The sequence below is a fragment of the Lissotriton vulgaris genome, chromosome 7, assembly GCF_964263255.1.
Source record: "Lissotriton vulgaris chromosome 7, aLisVul1.2, whole genome shotgun sequence".
NCBI lineage: Eukaryota > Metazoa > Chordata > Amphibia > Caudata > Salamandridae > Lissotriton > Lissotriton vulgaris.
Window position 1 is genome coordinate 1,711,163,898 of NC_141695.1, and position 17,435 is coordinate 1,711,181,332.

Sequence of the window (17,435 nt, forward strand, 5' to 3'; positions counted from 1 at the left end):
GAATTGTGATAATTCCGTGTATTATCCATTCAATGACAGGACTCTCTGACATTGTCAATGGTAATCTCTCGAGTTTTTCGATACTCAGGATTGTATAGTCTGCTCCTTTCTGTGCCAAACTGATCTGTTTATCAGTAAGGTTAAAACTGGAAAATAATGACGTCGTGTTGATTAAACGCCAAGGCACATAGCCTGAACGAAGATTTTGCAGCGTCCAGCCTAATTCTATAATAGAGCGTAATTGAGACTGGCCATGTTGTAACATTAGCAAATCTCTGTCTATCACATCAAAGGCAGAGGATACAATATTGTCCAAAGAATATATTCTGGAAGACAGAGTCATTAACCCATTGTCTACTACAGAAAGTGATTTCTCCAAATTAATACGATCAATTTCTCGTATTTTTTCAGCAGTTTCAATTTGCTTTACTTTCCAAGCCTCGTTGTAAGCAGCATAGATACTGGTCGCTATGAAACGCTTTTGACGCTGTTTGCGTGGTCCAAGAATGAAATCGCGCAAATCAGCACCATCTTTTAGCAAAGACAAGTGTTGCTTAATTTCAGCTAGTGTGGATGTAGTTAGCCATTCTAGGCAGAGTTTCCCTACACTGTATGTTGTTATAATCCCTGGATGTTGTCTCTGGGAGTATCTAGAGTCTAATCTGGTCATTTTTAACCCCTGTGTTTTATTCAGGAACCTATCTTGACAGCTATTTGTGTCTGTAGGCCAGATTAACCACTTTTTCCAATCAGGATGTGTTCTGTTGAAATTTAAAATTTGTGACATGTCTAACTCAATATCTGTGGTTGTATTCTCAGGTATTGGCTTTGGTATAGACGGTGTTTTCATTTCTTTGATCTTAGCTAGGCCAAGACAAGATGTTTGGTGTACAGTGTCATTTAAAAATAACATTTGTTCTGGTATCATGCAGGTTCTAAATAGTGCTTCTATGCCTTGCACCTGCCAATCTTTTGTACCCCAAATTGTTTTTGTTTCAATATTATTTTTCCAATAACCAAAACCAAATGTCATCATTTTGTCATAAAATGCTTCTGAATATATCAATTTAGAATTTGTCAGCATTGTTTTCATTCCTGTTTTATCGAACAGTTTATAATAAAACGTTTCTGCATTACTGTTGTTAAACCCTGAGAAATATTTGAATTTCTCAAAAAATGCTTTAGAACTGCTTTTAGGTGGTGTAGCACAATGTTCCCATTGATTATACATAAAAACATTTCTAGGCTGTGCAGATTTATGCAAGTAATGATCCCCATAGTGGGTATAACAGAATAACTGCTCATAACTAGATGAACCTTGTAAATAATCATGATCTGTGAATCTAGCTGACATTACTAAATCAGACATCATGTCATTAATACTGTTAAAGTCCCAATCATCAGAGAATGTACTAGGAGTCACAAAGTCACTTAAGGAAACCTTTAGTTGATGAGGATACTTCAGGATTTCGACCGGACCATAGATCTCATAGTCTGTTTTCTCCCATACTACCCCACCAGGTATTGGAATTGCTGTGACATTTACTGTTGACAGTTCTCTTTTCTTCACATGGGATGATCTGTGTGGTTTCAGGACTAGGTTGATGTTCTGACTTGCTGTGTCCATTGTAATATATTTTCCTTCAATGAATTTTCCCAAACAAAGTACCATGATGAGCCAAAGCAGGAGGAAAAATACACCTAGACCGAACCAGAACTCTAGCCAAGGGGAAATTAGGTAGATTTCCTTTAGTTGATGAAAGAGTTCCGTTGTTTTTTCTTTAAAAGACTTTTTTGTTTCTGGCATCACTTCGGGGTCATTTAAATCTTCAGAGAAGTTGTCGAAGTTGATGAAATAACCAGAGGCAGTTCTGTCAATTGATGGGATTGTTCTTTCAATCCGTCTCTCGGTAGCACTTTCTGATGCCACATTAGTGTAGACTGGTGTTGTTTCTTGACGAACCGTTTCAATCTGTGTTTCAAGAGGCACGAGTTCCATGGCATTATTGCATAGTCCTTCATTGTGCACTGCAGGCTGATCGAATGTGATGAGTCTTTCAGTTTGAACCTCTTGGATTGTTGCAAGTTTGGGTATTCTGTTGTTTCTTGGGAGTCCACTGGGCCTACTGTTGATTATAGGCCACATGCTTGAGGTTTTACCAGATCGATGGACACGATTCTGTTCTCCTTTTTACCAGCAAGGGGCGGTAGCACAACTGATCTTGTTCCGTTGACTGCTAAGACAGGTACTGCTTTTCTGTAAGAAGGCCCAAATTCCTTCTTCACCGCGATCTTTTCTCTGACTAGATCCCCAATCTTTGGAATCCAGACAGGCCTTGCTGGGGCTGTTGCGGGTGGTGCCTCGTCAGTGGTACTTGGCTGTTGCTTTAACTTTATGTTGCTTAATGATTTTCTTGTTTCATTCAGTTCCTGTAAAACAGCCAAACGGTCTTTTACATCAAAGTGCGTTGTTTCTTCTTGTACCACTGACATCTGACTATCGAGGTCCTGAACGTTCATTCTAATTCCGAACAATAGTTCGTATGGGCTGAAACCTTTTAGAGAATTTCTTGGCATGTTGTTAAGACTAGTCTGGACACTTATTAAATGTTTGACCCACCCAGCGCCTGAACCTAATACCTTTGCTGTTATAGATTGCTTTATGTCCCGGTTTTTTCTTTCTACCACACTATTCCCTTCGGGGTGCGACGGACAAGAATACCGCAACCCAATTCCCATGCTGGCCATGGCCTCCTTATAGGCTCGAGAGCTGAAAGCAGGACCCTGGTCAGAATGGAACGTGGTAATTGCGTATGTGCCGATAAAGACTCGCAAATCTTTTATAACCGTTCTAGCGTCAGCCGAGCGCTGGGGGCCTCATTTTTTAAGTGCTTTTCGTCTTAACGGTGTACACTGGGACGCGCTACTCTTCTTTGTTTGCGCAGATAGACCGCGTTATGCAGTCTATCAGGATTTCTGAAACTATACTTGCCCGTTCATCACTGCGATTTCTGTTGCAGTCTGGACAGTTTTTTGCGAAGTCATTAATTCCTTCACTCATGTCCGGCCACCAGTACTCTGATTGCAATTCTTTCAGAGAGGCTTTGATTGTTTGATGTCTCAGACCCAACCCCATGTGCGCTTCCAGTAATAGGAAGCCCCTCCGGCTCCTGTTTGGAATTACTCTGTCCCCCACTCCAGGGATTCGAGCAAAAGGAACGGAGTTTGCATCGATTATGTATGCATAATTGAGTGGATAGTTTACGGGTAGTGCTGCACAGTCGCCTTTTACGGTCGTTTTTACTGCCAGCATGGTTTCCCCGTCTATGTACTTATCTGTACGCTTTTTTGTGGCTACGGAAGCCGGGTTAGTTGCTTCCGCTTTGGCTGTATTAGCCAATGAATTCCCTGCAACGTGAACGCCATCACGTTGAAGACTCTGTGCGTGAATCACGTGAGTCTTTTGTAGTTCTTTGTGTAAAAGAGCTACCTCGTTCCAGAGCAATTTATGCTTTATTGTGGCACCTGTGTCATCTTTGTAGTCGTTTTCGATCCAACTCTGCAGTTTGTTATTGTAAGAATTGACGCAAAAATGAGAATCGCACACTATAAGTGTGGGGAATTCGCGTTCTGCATTTTCGAGCGCCATCTTTAAAGATCTGATTTCAGTTCTTTGAACCGAACAGTTTCTTACAGATTCAGTTTTTGTTACTTTCGGTCTGAATTTACCGCACAGCCAACGACCTTTAATGATCGCACACGCTGCATTGTAGGATTTGCTCTCTACGTTGAAATGCTGTACAAAGCTATCTGTATAGATTATACAGGCGTATTGTGGAAGAGGCAAAATTTCGATTGGCAGAGGATATTCTTCTTCATATTCTAAATCATTCAGTTCTTCAAATTGCGGAGCAAAATAGTATTTCACGTCTTCCGCTCCTAGAGAATCTATACACTGTATCCATTTCGGATCCAGTGACACTGTAGGCAGGTTTACTGGGCTGAATAGCGCCTCGAAGGCGGATTCCGCTGTAAGGATATTAATCCGTTTGCCGTGTGCTAGTTCTCGTTCATTTGCTAATGCGATTTGCACTGCGTTCACAGTTCTTTCTGTGTGACTGAATGTTTTTTCTGCTTGTGTGTACAAGTGAGATTTAATTGAAATTGGTACCTTTTCTCCCTCATTAGAGGTTAGGTACGTGAATCCGCATCTTCCTGGGATGACTCGGATTACAAGATCGATCGTGTTGTCACGCGTATCTAATTTTGTTTTTGCTAACATGTCTGTTTGCAGTGATCTCAAAATTTCTGTGTGTTTTTGAGTCCAATTGATTTGTTTAAAATCAGGTTTAATTAGTTCATAGAGAGGTTTAACCCTCTCTGCGTAATTTAGGATGTAAGTTCTTCCGAAATTCAGAAAACCTAGTATTGATTGTAAATTCTTCAGCGTTTTTGGAACTTGGAGTACAGCGCACTTCTCTAAGAAGTTGTCCGCTAGGCTTTTCCCTTCACTTGATAATTCGTACCCTAAAAACAGTACTGTCAGATGGGCAATTCGGGACTTTTTAAAGTTGAATTTGTAACCCTCTGCTGCGAACCCAAGTATAATGGTGTTCACTCTTTTCAAGTGAGTATCCAAGTCGTCGTCTGTGAGATAAATATCATCTACGTAAGACAATGCTTCATCATCATAGATTTGTAGTAACTCTGTTACCCTAGCTGAGAATAATCCTGGGCTGTTCTTGAACCCCTGTGGGAGTCGACAGAATTTTTTCTGTGACCCAAATGCGGAGAAAGCGGTCAAGTATCTGCTTTCTGGTGCAATGTTTTGACAAAAGAAACCATTAGATATGTCTAATGTCGTTTTGTATTTTTTCCTAACTATGTTATTCATTAGGGCTGCACTATGCGAGTTTTGTACTGCAAAAGTTTTGCAACATGTATTAAGGTGTCTGTAGTCCAAAACTAGACAATATGAATTGTCTGGCTTGGAGACAGGAAACAAAGGATTGTTCATTTGAGAGGTGCATGTTTCAATCACCCCCTGGTATTCAAGTTGATCTAAGATCTCCCTGACCTGTTTTTTAGCTTCTTGCTTTATGGGATACTGCCGTTGGGCAGTTGGTTCATTTTTTAGTTGGATTTTGTGAGGAGGTGAATCCTCATCCCATCCTACATGATTTTTATATAATGCAGGTGCCTGGGCCACTGCCCATTTCCTTGCATATGTATATTTTTTGTGAATCGGAATGTGATTCGAGAAGGCAGGCATAATCACTTCTTCGCCACGAGGGCACTCCCTGACAATTTCCGGGGGCCAATCTTTTTCAGCCAACAGAATATCATAGCCTTTTGAGAGCTTATCCCAAAATAGACCCTTAATTTTCCTAGTCTTATCACCCTCCATACGCAATGTTATTTCGTATATTTTATGGGGCTCGCTAAGTCTGGCGTCGGCAGTTTCAACCTGAATGAATTCATTCGTGTCCACTGTCTCCAGATGACTCATCAAGATCTTGCGCGCTATACTGATCTCTGCTGCACTGTCCAACATTGTCAATGCCCACTCCCCGTTTTTCAACTGTGTCCTCAGTATTCTCGGCATGGTTGATTACTCTAATACTGGCTACCTTCTTTTTCTGAAATTGAGATTTCTTATTTTGAGCAGGTTCCTTGTCTTTGGACTTGGTGTGCTCTCCTGGGTCTGACCGTCCTCTTCTTTCCGAATTCTGTGGAAAAGATCGAGAGGGACGTGTATCAATACTTTGATATCTATCAGGTTTTTTTATATTATCCCTATTTCTAAGGTTATATCTTTTCTCAGAGGGCTCCCGTTGGGGAGACTGGCGTTCTCGAGTCGGAGTTCTCTCCCTCCGTCGAGGAGACCTTCCTCTGGACTGGAAAACTTTTTCCTTGGGAGTGGATTGTTTATTTCCATCCCAGCTCTTTTTAGGAGTGTTTGAATTATTTTTAATAAATAATTTTTCAGGATTTTCGAGCAGTTGGGGCTTTACTGGTTTCCCACCCAAGCTGTCTCTACCTAATTCTTCATAGCATTTTTCTATGATTTTTGCAAGCTCAACAGGATCTTTTATATCTGTTTCCCTCAACTTCTGGCGGATCGCCACAGATGCTGCTTCTCCCTTTATGTTGGCTAATAATATAGCCGTGACCTGCTTGAAGTCTTTCAGTAATTTCATACCTAGATTTAAAGCGGGCTCTGGACCGAATTCATTTTGAATTTGTTTTAGCACTTCTGGTATTACCGCCATAGACGGAACACCGTGTGTTTTTGTGTAAATGGAAGCAAAGACTGTACCCCAAGTGTCGCAGTCCTCCACGTGTGGTGCGATTCCCATAGGAAGGCAGATGGTCAAGATTCTGTGTTTCTCAATAGGGGTAGTATCAGGAAATACTGCCTCTATTTGAGTGATTTTCTGGGCTAACCAGAAAGGAATTTGTTCCCGTTTTACGGGTGTTTTACCAAGACATGACTGTATGTTCTGTGGTGTAATTTTATTTGTGTTCCCCTGATGAGGGGTCAGCTGTGGTACATTAACAGCTGGCTGGACTGTTGCAGTCCGCATTACATATTGGACTAATTGCCTATGTATTTTTATTAATGTGTTTAGCTGTGCTAACAGCTCTTCTCTAGACATTCTTGCAATGTCAGGATGTGGTGTGTAGCTGGCTAGAACCGGCCACGTGGCTCCTGGTCTACCTAGTGGACCGAGCCTAGTTATGTGATCATTATGTTTTAGGGCGCCATTAAACCAGAGCAGGTGCTCTTGAAATTTAAGTGGAATTTCAATCTCCTCGAAAGGAGCGTACTCTCCCGGAGGTTTCTCTATTTTGTAATAGTGAAACTCTTGTGTTATAGCGTTTACCGCTGGAAAGTTTATCCATGAATAGAATACCTCTGTCTGCCGATACTCGTGAGCCTCTATCACGAAAATTACTGTACCACCTTGAGGTGTCAGTCCGTTTTCTATAAGTTTTAAAGTTATAGATCTTCTTAACTGGACCGGGATGATAATAGCATCCGGGTCTGCCTGTAGGAGACTCGAGTCCTCCTCTATTAGTATGGAAGCCAGCCTAGCTGCTTCTTCATTGTCTGACATTTTAAAAATGCAGTTTTTGCAGAGTAGGTCTCCAAGGAGACAAAGATTAGATGCACAATATTTTGGAACACTGTATCCTTCAACGTTGAATAAACCAGAGCTTTACATAGGAATCTCTTCCTACTAAGGTCGGGCGGATTTTAACCTTTCACCCACTCCAGACGTCTATTGGAGTATTTACGGGAGAAAGGGGTCTGTGAAATATGCACGACTGAGTTACTCTATAAGTCTTGCGTTAGTTTATCGCCTTACCAAACGGTTGGGCGCCATGTAGTGTAGTTCCTAGTTTCCCACTAGGCCCTGCGCATTGGAATAACATAAACAGTAGTATCGACGTGGAACTGCGGATATTCCAGGCCTCCACTGACTATGCTAAACTTAATTGGGTTGTGTTACCAACTAGCTCAGAGGTCACTGGAAACTTTCTTCTCTGCATAGGAAGTGATCAGCTTCCTTGGCACAGACAAGAAGGGATTCAGTTTTCCAACAACCGTGCAACATGACAACTTTGCTCCTCAGATCAAGAGTCGATCTCTAGGGTCGTGTGAAACAATAGACATGTATTTCACTCAGTCAGTCTAGTGCAGTTTACTTTCACGAGATGTAGAGAATAGAGAGACGGGCGTGTATCAATAAAGGGTTAACATTTATTGAACAGTCTTTCTTCTCGTACAAGAGAAATGTATTGCCACAATTGCAATAATTGTTATTATAAAAAGTACGTACAGTAAGATAAGTATTGCGAAATAGAACTGTAAAAGCATTGATATGGTTTCTTAGCCATACAATGGTTTAAAAGTAATAAAACATATATACAGTCATATATACATTAGGCTAACATACTAAACTGGTGCTTCTAACTAAGCCTACCCCAGTGTGCCTGACCTAAGCCTAACACGTGAGAAGGGGAGTAAGTAAGTAGCTTTAAGTTAAGTTGGTTTTGCCAAGGTTTGTTTCAAGAATTCTCGTCTAAGGGTTTAGTCAACACCATACCTCTGAATAGAATGATGGAGGATTGGTATCTCCTTCAGGGGTCTCTCTCGATATCCCAGTCACCCGCGAGGGTAAACCGGAAGCGCCGGGACTGGATTTCTCTGCACGAGAAAGGCAGCGGCTCTCTTCAGCGCGTCGAGGAAGGAGGGGTGACAGCGTCCGCGGGCAGCTGGAATCGGCTGGATGTCTTCGCAGAGGACGGCTGCTCGGCTCCTCAAGCGTACTGCACCATAGTTCGCGCTGTAGCGGCGATAATGGTAATCAGCAGCTTCACCACCACAGGATAGCAGGCTGCAGCGACAGAGTGCTAGTTTTTACCAACACAGGGTCATGCAGGCAGCTGGCATCAGCAACAGGCAACGAACTCACAGCTCGTATCTCTCTCGTTGCTTAAGGCAACGTGGGTAATATTTATACCTGACAGGTGCCGGGTTTGACGCAAGTTTGCTGGACATAAGACGTCAATTAAAGATGTCACTAGGAAGTGACAGTTATCAGTTGCTCATTAGAGTTCCATTACTAATCAAAACATAGCAAGCGGGGATTTCCAGGTTTGCTAAGTTTTTATCTTGTTGAAGAACTCGGAGTGTTATCTAGGAATATCAGATAGTGACTGCTGCTCTGTCATTGCACTAATTGGTCGCAAAGGAAGTAGCAGAGAGTCATGCTGGAATGTGGCTCTGTTCGTGTGAGGCCAGAGATGACTTTTCAGAAAATCGCACTTGAACGGTTATGCCAATATAGGGAATAAATGGATTTATAGCCGAATAGGGGCATAAGGTCACAGTATCGATCAGGAACCTAGATAAGCACGCAACACCCACTCCACGTTTTCATGTCCATCAAAATTACTAAAACTAAGCAATAAGATGCATGTGTAACATTGCCCACCCCAAAATACATAAATGCATTCGAAATAGGCGTACTTGTAATACATGGAATTTAGGTACTGTACGTTTTTTAAAGCATATTAATCATTCAAAAAATTATTGCATATGAAATCAGTGAACGATTATGCAAAAGGAATTACACATGAAGTATCTCTGACAGAAGAAATGCGAGATAAATCATCACATAAAAATGCATTGTAATAACATGTGTGCTAGAGGCTGGTGTTATGTTGTTATGTCTCTAGATGTGTTTAGAAATAGAAGTGTGAAGCTTCTGTTCTCTAAGAATAGTTTCTACGTTAAGCAAAGAATTGTTCGTGCCAAAAAGAGAGGGTCAATATTTTTAAAAAAATTGTCCAATTCAAAGAAAATAGATTTCCAAAGCTCCTGGCAGTTTTTGTTGAACAAAACTGAAGGCCGAATTCAGAGTTCATGGGAACGCTGTGTGTCGGAAAGCTTCTCAAAAGTTATTGTTTCTCTATGGGTGAGAACATCGTATCAGACAGGCTCGCAAAGAATTGGTCTACAAAATCAGGTGATAGTTCAACCAAATTAGATAGCGCTGTAACTTGGCAGGTGTGAGAATGATTGCTGTCATCGAAGGCAGGACCAGCAATGCTCACAGAACGTTGTACCTGGATGATGTTGCTTTTGTCACTCGCTCCACTGTTACCACTTGGCTGTAGTACAGGAGTCTCCACGAATGCCGTCATCAGGATTGGTAGCCGCTGGGGACAACACAATGCGTGAGCCGTTATTGGACTGAGCAAAGTATCGACGTCCATTGGTACTGCTGATGGAAGTGAAAGACAGATGTCCAACACGCATTCATCGCCGCAAAGCATACACCGTAGCACAGGTAAAATGCAATTTTGCCATATCGGTCTGAATGAAAGGAACCAGGTCATGTTTAGATCTCTCAGCCTGGCCAATCCGAGGACGTTAGTTATCCTGTCCCGGTAGCGCATTGCTAGGATTGTCTCTTCCATTCCCATGGGAGCTATGTCTGAGCCGAGGCTTGCCATAACGTAGCAGAAGGGTCAAAAATAGAATCCCTGCGACGAGTCCCAAAAATAATGGTATGCCGCCAAAAATGGAGTGCACAAAATTAGGAAAGATTCCCAAAATTGCCTGGAAGGGTGTTAGCAGTCCCGTAAAGACTGTCTTAAATATGCCTGGGATGCTTGTTGCACTAGACATGTTAAGGAGTTGGCTGAACATTTCTACGAAATGCACGGGGCAATTTGTTGATAAAAGGTCATGGACTTCAGTAGCCGTCCTTGCGACTAGAAGATCATACGTCTCTTTAGATGACGTTATAGGCACTGTTGTCTGTAAAAGTACAGATTTCATTTTGCTTAATGTATCAATTCGTATAGAATAGAGATTCAGACGAGGCCAGATGGGAGTCACTATGTCTGGAGGCCCGCTCGGGAACAATGCTTGCATACAACATTTGACCATGGACGTTACTTGTACTAGATAACTTTTCCCGGGCGCGAGGCCACAACACCTGTGATCCGTTCTAAGAATGTAACTCCAGTTTGCGAGTTGCATAAAGAAGGGCTCTATCTGAGTTGCAGGTGTGACTAGCTGGTGGCATGAAAGGTTGTTTGAATTTCCATCACATGCTCCGTGTAAATTAATACCCTGACACAAAAGTATACCGCTTAGTGAATGTTTACAGTTGTTACCACTAAGAAATACATTTTTGTCGCTGTCACTATAGCAAGAATGAGTGTATGGTAATTTCCATTCGGATTTTACATATCCCTTACCCAATTGTTCATACTGGCCAGCAGGTATGTACTCAAGGCATTTATGAAATCGGAAAGTTGTTATCGGAATTGTGATAATTCCGTGTATTATCCATTCAATGACAGGACTCTCTGACATTGTCAATGGTAATCTCTCGAGTTTTTCGATACTCAGGATTGTATAGTCTGCTCCTTTCTGTGCCAAAGTGATCTGTTTATCAGTAAGGTTAAAACTGGAAAATAATGACGTCGTGTTGATTAAACGCCAAGGCACATAGCCTGAACGAAGATTTTGCAGCGTCCAGCCTAATTCTATAATAGAGCGTAATTGAGACTGGCCATGTTGTAACATTAGCAAATCTCTGTCTATCACATCAAAGGCAGAGGATACAATATTGTCCAAAGAATATATTCTGGAAGACAGAGTCATTAACCCATTGTCTACTACAGAAAGTGATTTCTCCAAATTAATACGATCAATTTCTCGTATTTTTTCAGCAGTTTCAATTTGCTTTACTTTCCAAGCCTCGTTGTAAGCAGCATAGATACTGGTCGCTATGAAACGCTTTTGACGCTGTTTGCGTGGTCCAAGAATGAAATCGCGCAAATCAGCACCATCTTTTAGCAAAGGCAAGTGTTGCTTAATTTCAGCTAGTGTGGATGTAGTTAGCCATTCTAGGCAGAGTTTCCCTACACTGTATGTTGTTATAACCCCTGGATGTTGTCTCTGGGAGTATCTAGAGTCTAATCTGGTCATTTTTAACCCCTGTGTTTTATTCAGGAACCTATCTTGACAGCTATTTGTGTCTGTAGGCCAGATTAACCACTTTTTCCAATCAGGATGTGTTCTGTTGAAATTTAAAATTTGTGACATGTCTAACTCAATATCTGTGGTTGTATTCTCAGGTATTGGCTTTGGTATAGACGGTGTTTTCATTTCTTTGATCTTAGCTAGGCCAAGACAAGATGTTTGGTGTACAGTGTCATTTAAAAATAACATTTGTTCTGGTATCATGCAGGTTCTAAATAGTGCTTCTATGCCTTGCACCTGCCAATCTTTTGTACCCCAAATTGTTTTCGTTTCAATATTATTTTTCCAATAATCAAAACCAAATGTCATCATTTTGTCATAAAATGCTTCTGAATATATCAATTTAGAATTTGTCAGCATTGTTTTCATTCCTGTTTTATCGAACAGTTTATAATAAAACGTTTCTGCATTACTGTTGTTAAACCCTGAGAAATATTTGAATTTCTCAAAAAATGCTTTAGAAATGCTTTTAGGTGGTGTAGCACAATGTTCCCATTGATTATACATAAAAACATTTCTAGGCTGTGCAGATTTATGCAAGTAATGATCCCCATAGTGGGTATAACAGAATAACTGCTCATAACTAGATGAACCTTGTAAATAATCATGATCTGTGAATCTAGCTGACATTACTAAATCAGACATCATGTCATTAATACTGTTAAAGTCCCAATCATCAGAGAATGTACTAGGAGTCACAAAGTCACTTAAGGAAACCTTTAGTTGATGAGGATACTTCAGGATTTCGACCGGACCATAGATCTCATAGTCTGTTTTCTCCCATACTACCCCACCAGGTATTGGAATTGCTGTGACATTTACTGTTGACAGTTCTCTTTTCTTCACGTGGGATGATCTGTGTGGTTTCAGGACTAGGTTGATGTTCTGACTTGCTGTGTCCATTGTAATATATTTTCCTTCAATGAATTTTCCCAAACAAAGTACCATGATGAGCCAAAGCAGGAGGAAAAATACACCTAGACCGAACCAGAACTCTAGCCAAGGGGAAATTAGGTAGATTTCCTTTAGTTGATGAAAGAGTTCCGTTATTTTTTCTTTAAAAGACTTTTTTGTTTCTGGCATCACTTCGGGGTCATTTAAATCTTCAGAGAAGTTGTCGAAGTTGATGAAATAACCAGAGGCAGTTCTGTCAATTGATGGGATTGTTCTTTCAATCTGTCTCTCGGTAGCACTTTCTGATGCCACATTAGTGTAGACTGGTGTTGTTTCTTGACGAACCGTTTCAATCTGTGTTTCAAGAGGCACGAGTTCCATGGCATTATTGCATAGTCCTTCATTGTGCACTGCAGGCTGATCGAATGTGATGAGTCTTTCAGTTTGAACCTCTTGGATTGTTGCAAGTTTGGGTATTCTGTTGTTTCTTGGGAGTCCACTGGGCCTACTGTTGATTATAGGCCACATGCTTGTGGTTTTACCAGATCGATGGACACGATTCTGTTCTCCTTTTTACCAGCAAGGGGCGGTAGCACAACTGATCTTGTTCCGTTGACTGCTAAGACAGGTACTGCTTTTCTGTAAGAAGGCCCAAATTCGTTCTTCACCGCGATCTTTTCTCTGACTAGATCCCCAATCTTTGGAATCCAGACAGGCCTTGCTGGGGCTGTTGCGGGTGGTGCCTCGTCAGTGGTACTTGGCTGTTGCTTTAACTTTATGTTGCTTAATGATTTTCTTGTTTCATTCAGTTCCTGTAAAACAGCCAAACGGTCTTTTACATCAAAGTGCGTTGTTTCTTCTTGTACCACTGACATCTGACTATCGAGGTCCTGAACGTTCATTCTAATTCCGAACAATAGTTCGTATGGGCTGAAACCTTTTAGAGAATTTCTTGGCATGTTGTTAAGACTAGTCTGGACACTTATTAAATGTTTGACCCACCCAGCGCCTGAACCTAATACCTTTGCTGTTATAGATTGCTTTATGTCCCGGTTTTTTCTTTCTACCACACTATTCCCTTCGGGGTGCGACGGACAAGAATACCGCAACCCAATTCCCATGCTGGCCATGGCCTCCTTATAGGCTCGAGAGCTGAAAGCAGGACCCTGGTCAGAATGGAACGTGGTAATTGCGTATGTGCCGATAAAGACTCGCAAATCTTTTATAACCGTTCTAGCGTCAGCCGAGCGCTGGGGGCCTCATTTTTTAAGTGCTTTTCGTCTTAACGGTGTACACTGGGACGCGCTACTCTTCTTTGTTTGCGCAGATAGACCGCGTTATGCAGTCTATCAGGATTTCTGAAACTATACTTGCCGGTTCATCACTGCGATTTCTGTTGCAGTCTGGACAGTTTTTTGCGAAGTCATTAATTCCTTCACTCATGTCCGGCCACCAGTACTCTGATTGCAATTCTTTCAGAGAGGCTTTGATTGTTTGATGTCTCAGACCCAACCCCATGTGCGCTTCCAGTAATAGGAAGCCCCTCCGGCTCCTGTTTGGAATTACTCTGTCCCCCACTCCAGGGATTCGAGCAAAAGGAACGGAGTTTGCATTGATTATGTATGCATAATTGAGTGGATAGTTTACGGGTAGTGCTGCACAGTCGCCTTTTACGGTCGTTTTTACTGCCAGCATGGTTTCCCCGTCTATGTACTTATCTGTACGCTTTTTTGTGGCTACGGAAGCCGGGTTAGTTGCTTCCGCTTTGGCTGTATTAGCCAATGAATTCCCTGCAACGTGAACGCCATCACGTTGAAGACTCTGTGCGTGAATCACGTGAGTCTTTTGTAGTTCTTTGTGTAAAAGAGCTACCTCGTTCCAGAGCAATTTATGCTTTATTGTGGCACCTGTGTCATCTTTGTAGTCGTTTTCGATCCAACTCTGCAGTTTGTTATTGTAAGAATTGACGCAAAAATGAGAATCGCACACTATAAGTGTGGGGAATTCGCGTTCTGCATTTTCGAGCGCCATCTTTAAAGATCTGATTTCAGTTCTTTGAACCGAACAGTTTCTTACAGATTCAGTTTTTGTTACTTTCGGTCTGAATTTACCGCACAGCCAACGACCTTTAATGATCGCACACGCTGCATTGTAGGATTTGCTCTCTACGTTGAAATGCTGTACAAAGCTATCTGTATAGATTATACAGGCGTATTGTGGAAGAGGCAACATTTCGATTGGCAGAGGATATTCTTCTTCATATTCTAAATCATTCAGTTCTTCAAATTGCGGAGCAAAATAGTATTTCACGTCTTCCGCTCCTAGAGAATCTATACACTGTATCCATTTCGGATCCAGTGACACTGTAGGCAGGTTTACTGGGCTGAATAGCGCCTCGAAGGCGGATTCCGCTGTAAGGATATTAATCCGTTTGCCGTGTGCTAGTTCTCGTTCATTTGCTAATGCGATTTGCACTGCGTTCACAGTTCTTTCTGTGTGACTGAATGTTTTTTCTGCTTGTGTGTACAAGTGAGATTTAATTGAAATTGGTACCTTTTCTCCCTCATTAGAGGTTAGGTACGTGAATCCGCATCTTCCTGGGATGACTCGGATTACAAGATCGATCGTGTTGTCACGCGTATCTAATTTTGTTTTTGCTAACATGTCTGTTTGCAGTGATCTCAAAATTTCTGTGTGTTTTTGAGTCCAATTGATTTGTTTAAAATCAGGTTTAATTAGTTCATAGAGAGGTTTAACCCTCTCTGCGTAATTTAGGATGTAAGTTCTTCCGAAATTCAGAAAACCTAGTATTGATTGTAAATTCTTCAGCGTTTTTGGAACTTGGAGTACAGCGCACTTCTCTAAGAAGTTGTCCGCTAGGCTTTTCCCTTCACTTGATAATTCGTACCCTAAAAACAGTACTGTCAGATGGGCAATTCGGGACTTTTTAAAGTTGAATTTGTAACCCTCTGCTGCGAACCCAAGTATAATGGTGTTCACTCTTTTCAAGTGAGTATCCAAGTCGTCGTCTGTGAGATAAATATCATCTACGTAAGACAATGCTTCATCATCATAGATTTGTAGTAACTCTGTTACCCTAGCTGAGAATAATCCTGGGCTGTTCTTGAACCCCTGTGGGAGTCGACAGAATTTTTTCTGTGACCCAAATGCGGAGAAAGCGGTCAAGTATCTGCTTTCTGGTGCAATGTTTTGACAAAAGAAACCATTAGATATGTCTAATGTCGTTTTGTATTTTTTCCTAACTATGTTATTCATTAGGGCTGCACTATGCGAGTTTTGTACTGCAAAAGTTTTGCAACATGTATTAAGGTGTCTGTAGTCCAAAACTAGACGATATGAATTGTCTGGCTTGGAGACAGGAAACAAAGGATTGTTCATTTGAGAGGTGCATGTTTCAATCACCCCCTGGTATTCAAGTTGATCTAAGATCTCCCTGACCTGTTTTTTAGCTTCTTGCTTTATGGGATACTGCCGTTGGGCAGTTGGTTCATTTTTTAGTTGGATTTTGTGAGGAGGTGAATCCTCATCCCATCCTACATGATTTTTATATAATGCAGGTGCCTGGGCCACTGCCCATTTCCTTGCATATGTATATTTTTTGTGAATCGGAATGTGATTCGAGAAGGCAGGCATAATCACTTCTTCGCCACGAGGGCACTCCCTGACAATTTCCGGGGGCCAATCTTTTTCAGCCAACAGAATATCATAGCCTTTTGAGAGCTTATCCCAAAATAGACCCTTAATTTTCCTAGTCTTATCACCCTCCATACGCAATGTTATTTCGTATATTTTATGGGGCTCGCTAAGTCTGGCGTCGGCAGTTTCAACCTGAATGAATTCATTCGTGTCCACTGTCTCCAGATGACTCATCAAGATCTTGCGCGCTATACTGATCTCTGCTGCACTGTCCAACATTGTCAATGCCCACTCCCCGTTTTTCAACTGTGTCCTCAGTATTCTCGGCATGGTTGATTACTCTAATACTGGCTACCTTCTTTTTCTGAAATTGAGATTTCTTATTTTGAGCAGGTTCCTTGTCTTTGGACTTGGTGTGCTCTCCTGGGTCTGACCGTCCTCTTCTTTCCGAATTCTGTGGAAAAGATCGAGAGGGACGTGTATCAATACTTTGATATCTATCAGGTTTTTTTATATTATCCCTATTTCTAAGGTTATATCTTTTCTCAGAGGGCTCCCGTTGGGGAGACTGGCGTTCTCGAGTCGGAGTTCTCTCCCTCCGTCGAGGAGACCTTCCTCTGGACTGGAAAACTTTTTCCTTGGGAGTGGATTGTTTATTTCCATCCCAGCTCTTTTTAGGAGTGTTTGAATTATTTTTAATAAATAATTTTTCAGGATTTTCGAGCAGTTGGGGCTTTACTGGTTTCCCACCCAAGCTGTCTCTACCTAATTCTTCATAGCATTTTTCTATGATTTTTGCAAGCTCAACAGGATCTTTTATATCTGTTTCCCTCAACTTCTGGCGGATCGCCACAGATGCTGCTTCTCCCTTTATGTTGGCTAATAATATAGCCGTGACCTGCTTGAAGTCTTTCAGTAATTTCATACCTAGATTTAAAGCGGGCTCTGGACCGAATTCATTTTGAATTTGTTTTAGCACTTCTGGTATTACCGCCATAGACGGAACACCGTGTGTTTTTGTGTAAATGGAAGCAAAGACTGTACCCCAAGTGTCGCAGTCCTCCACGTGTGGTGCGATTCCCATAGGAAGGCAGATGGTCAAGATTCTGTGTTTCTCAATAGGGGTAGTATCAGGAAACACTGCCTCTATTTGAGTGATTTTCTGGGCTAACCAGAAAGGAATTTGTTCCCGTTTTACGGGTGTTTTACCAAGACATGACTGTATGTTCTGTGGTGTAATTTTATTTGTGTTCCCCTGATGAGGGGTCAGCTGTGGTACATTAACAGCTGGCTGGACTGTTGCAGTCCGCAT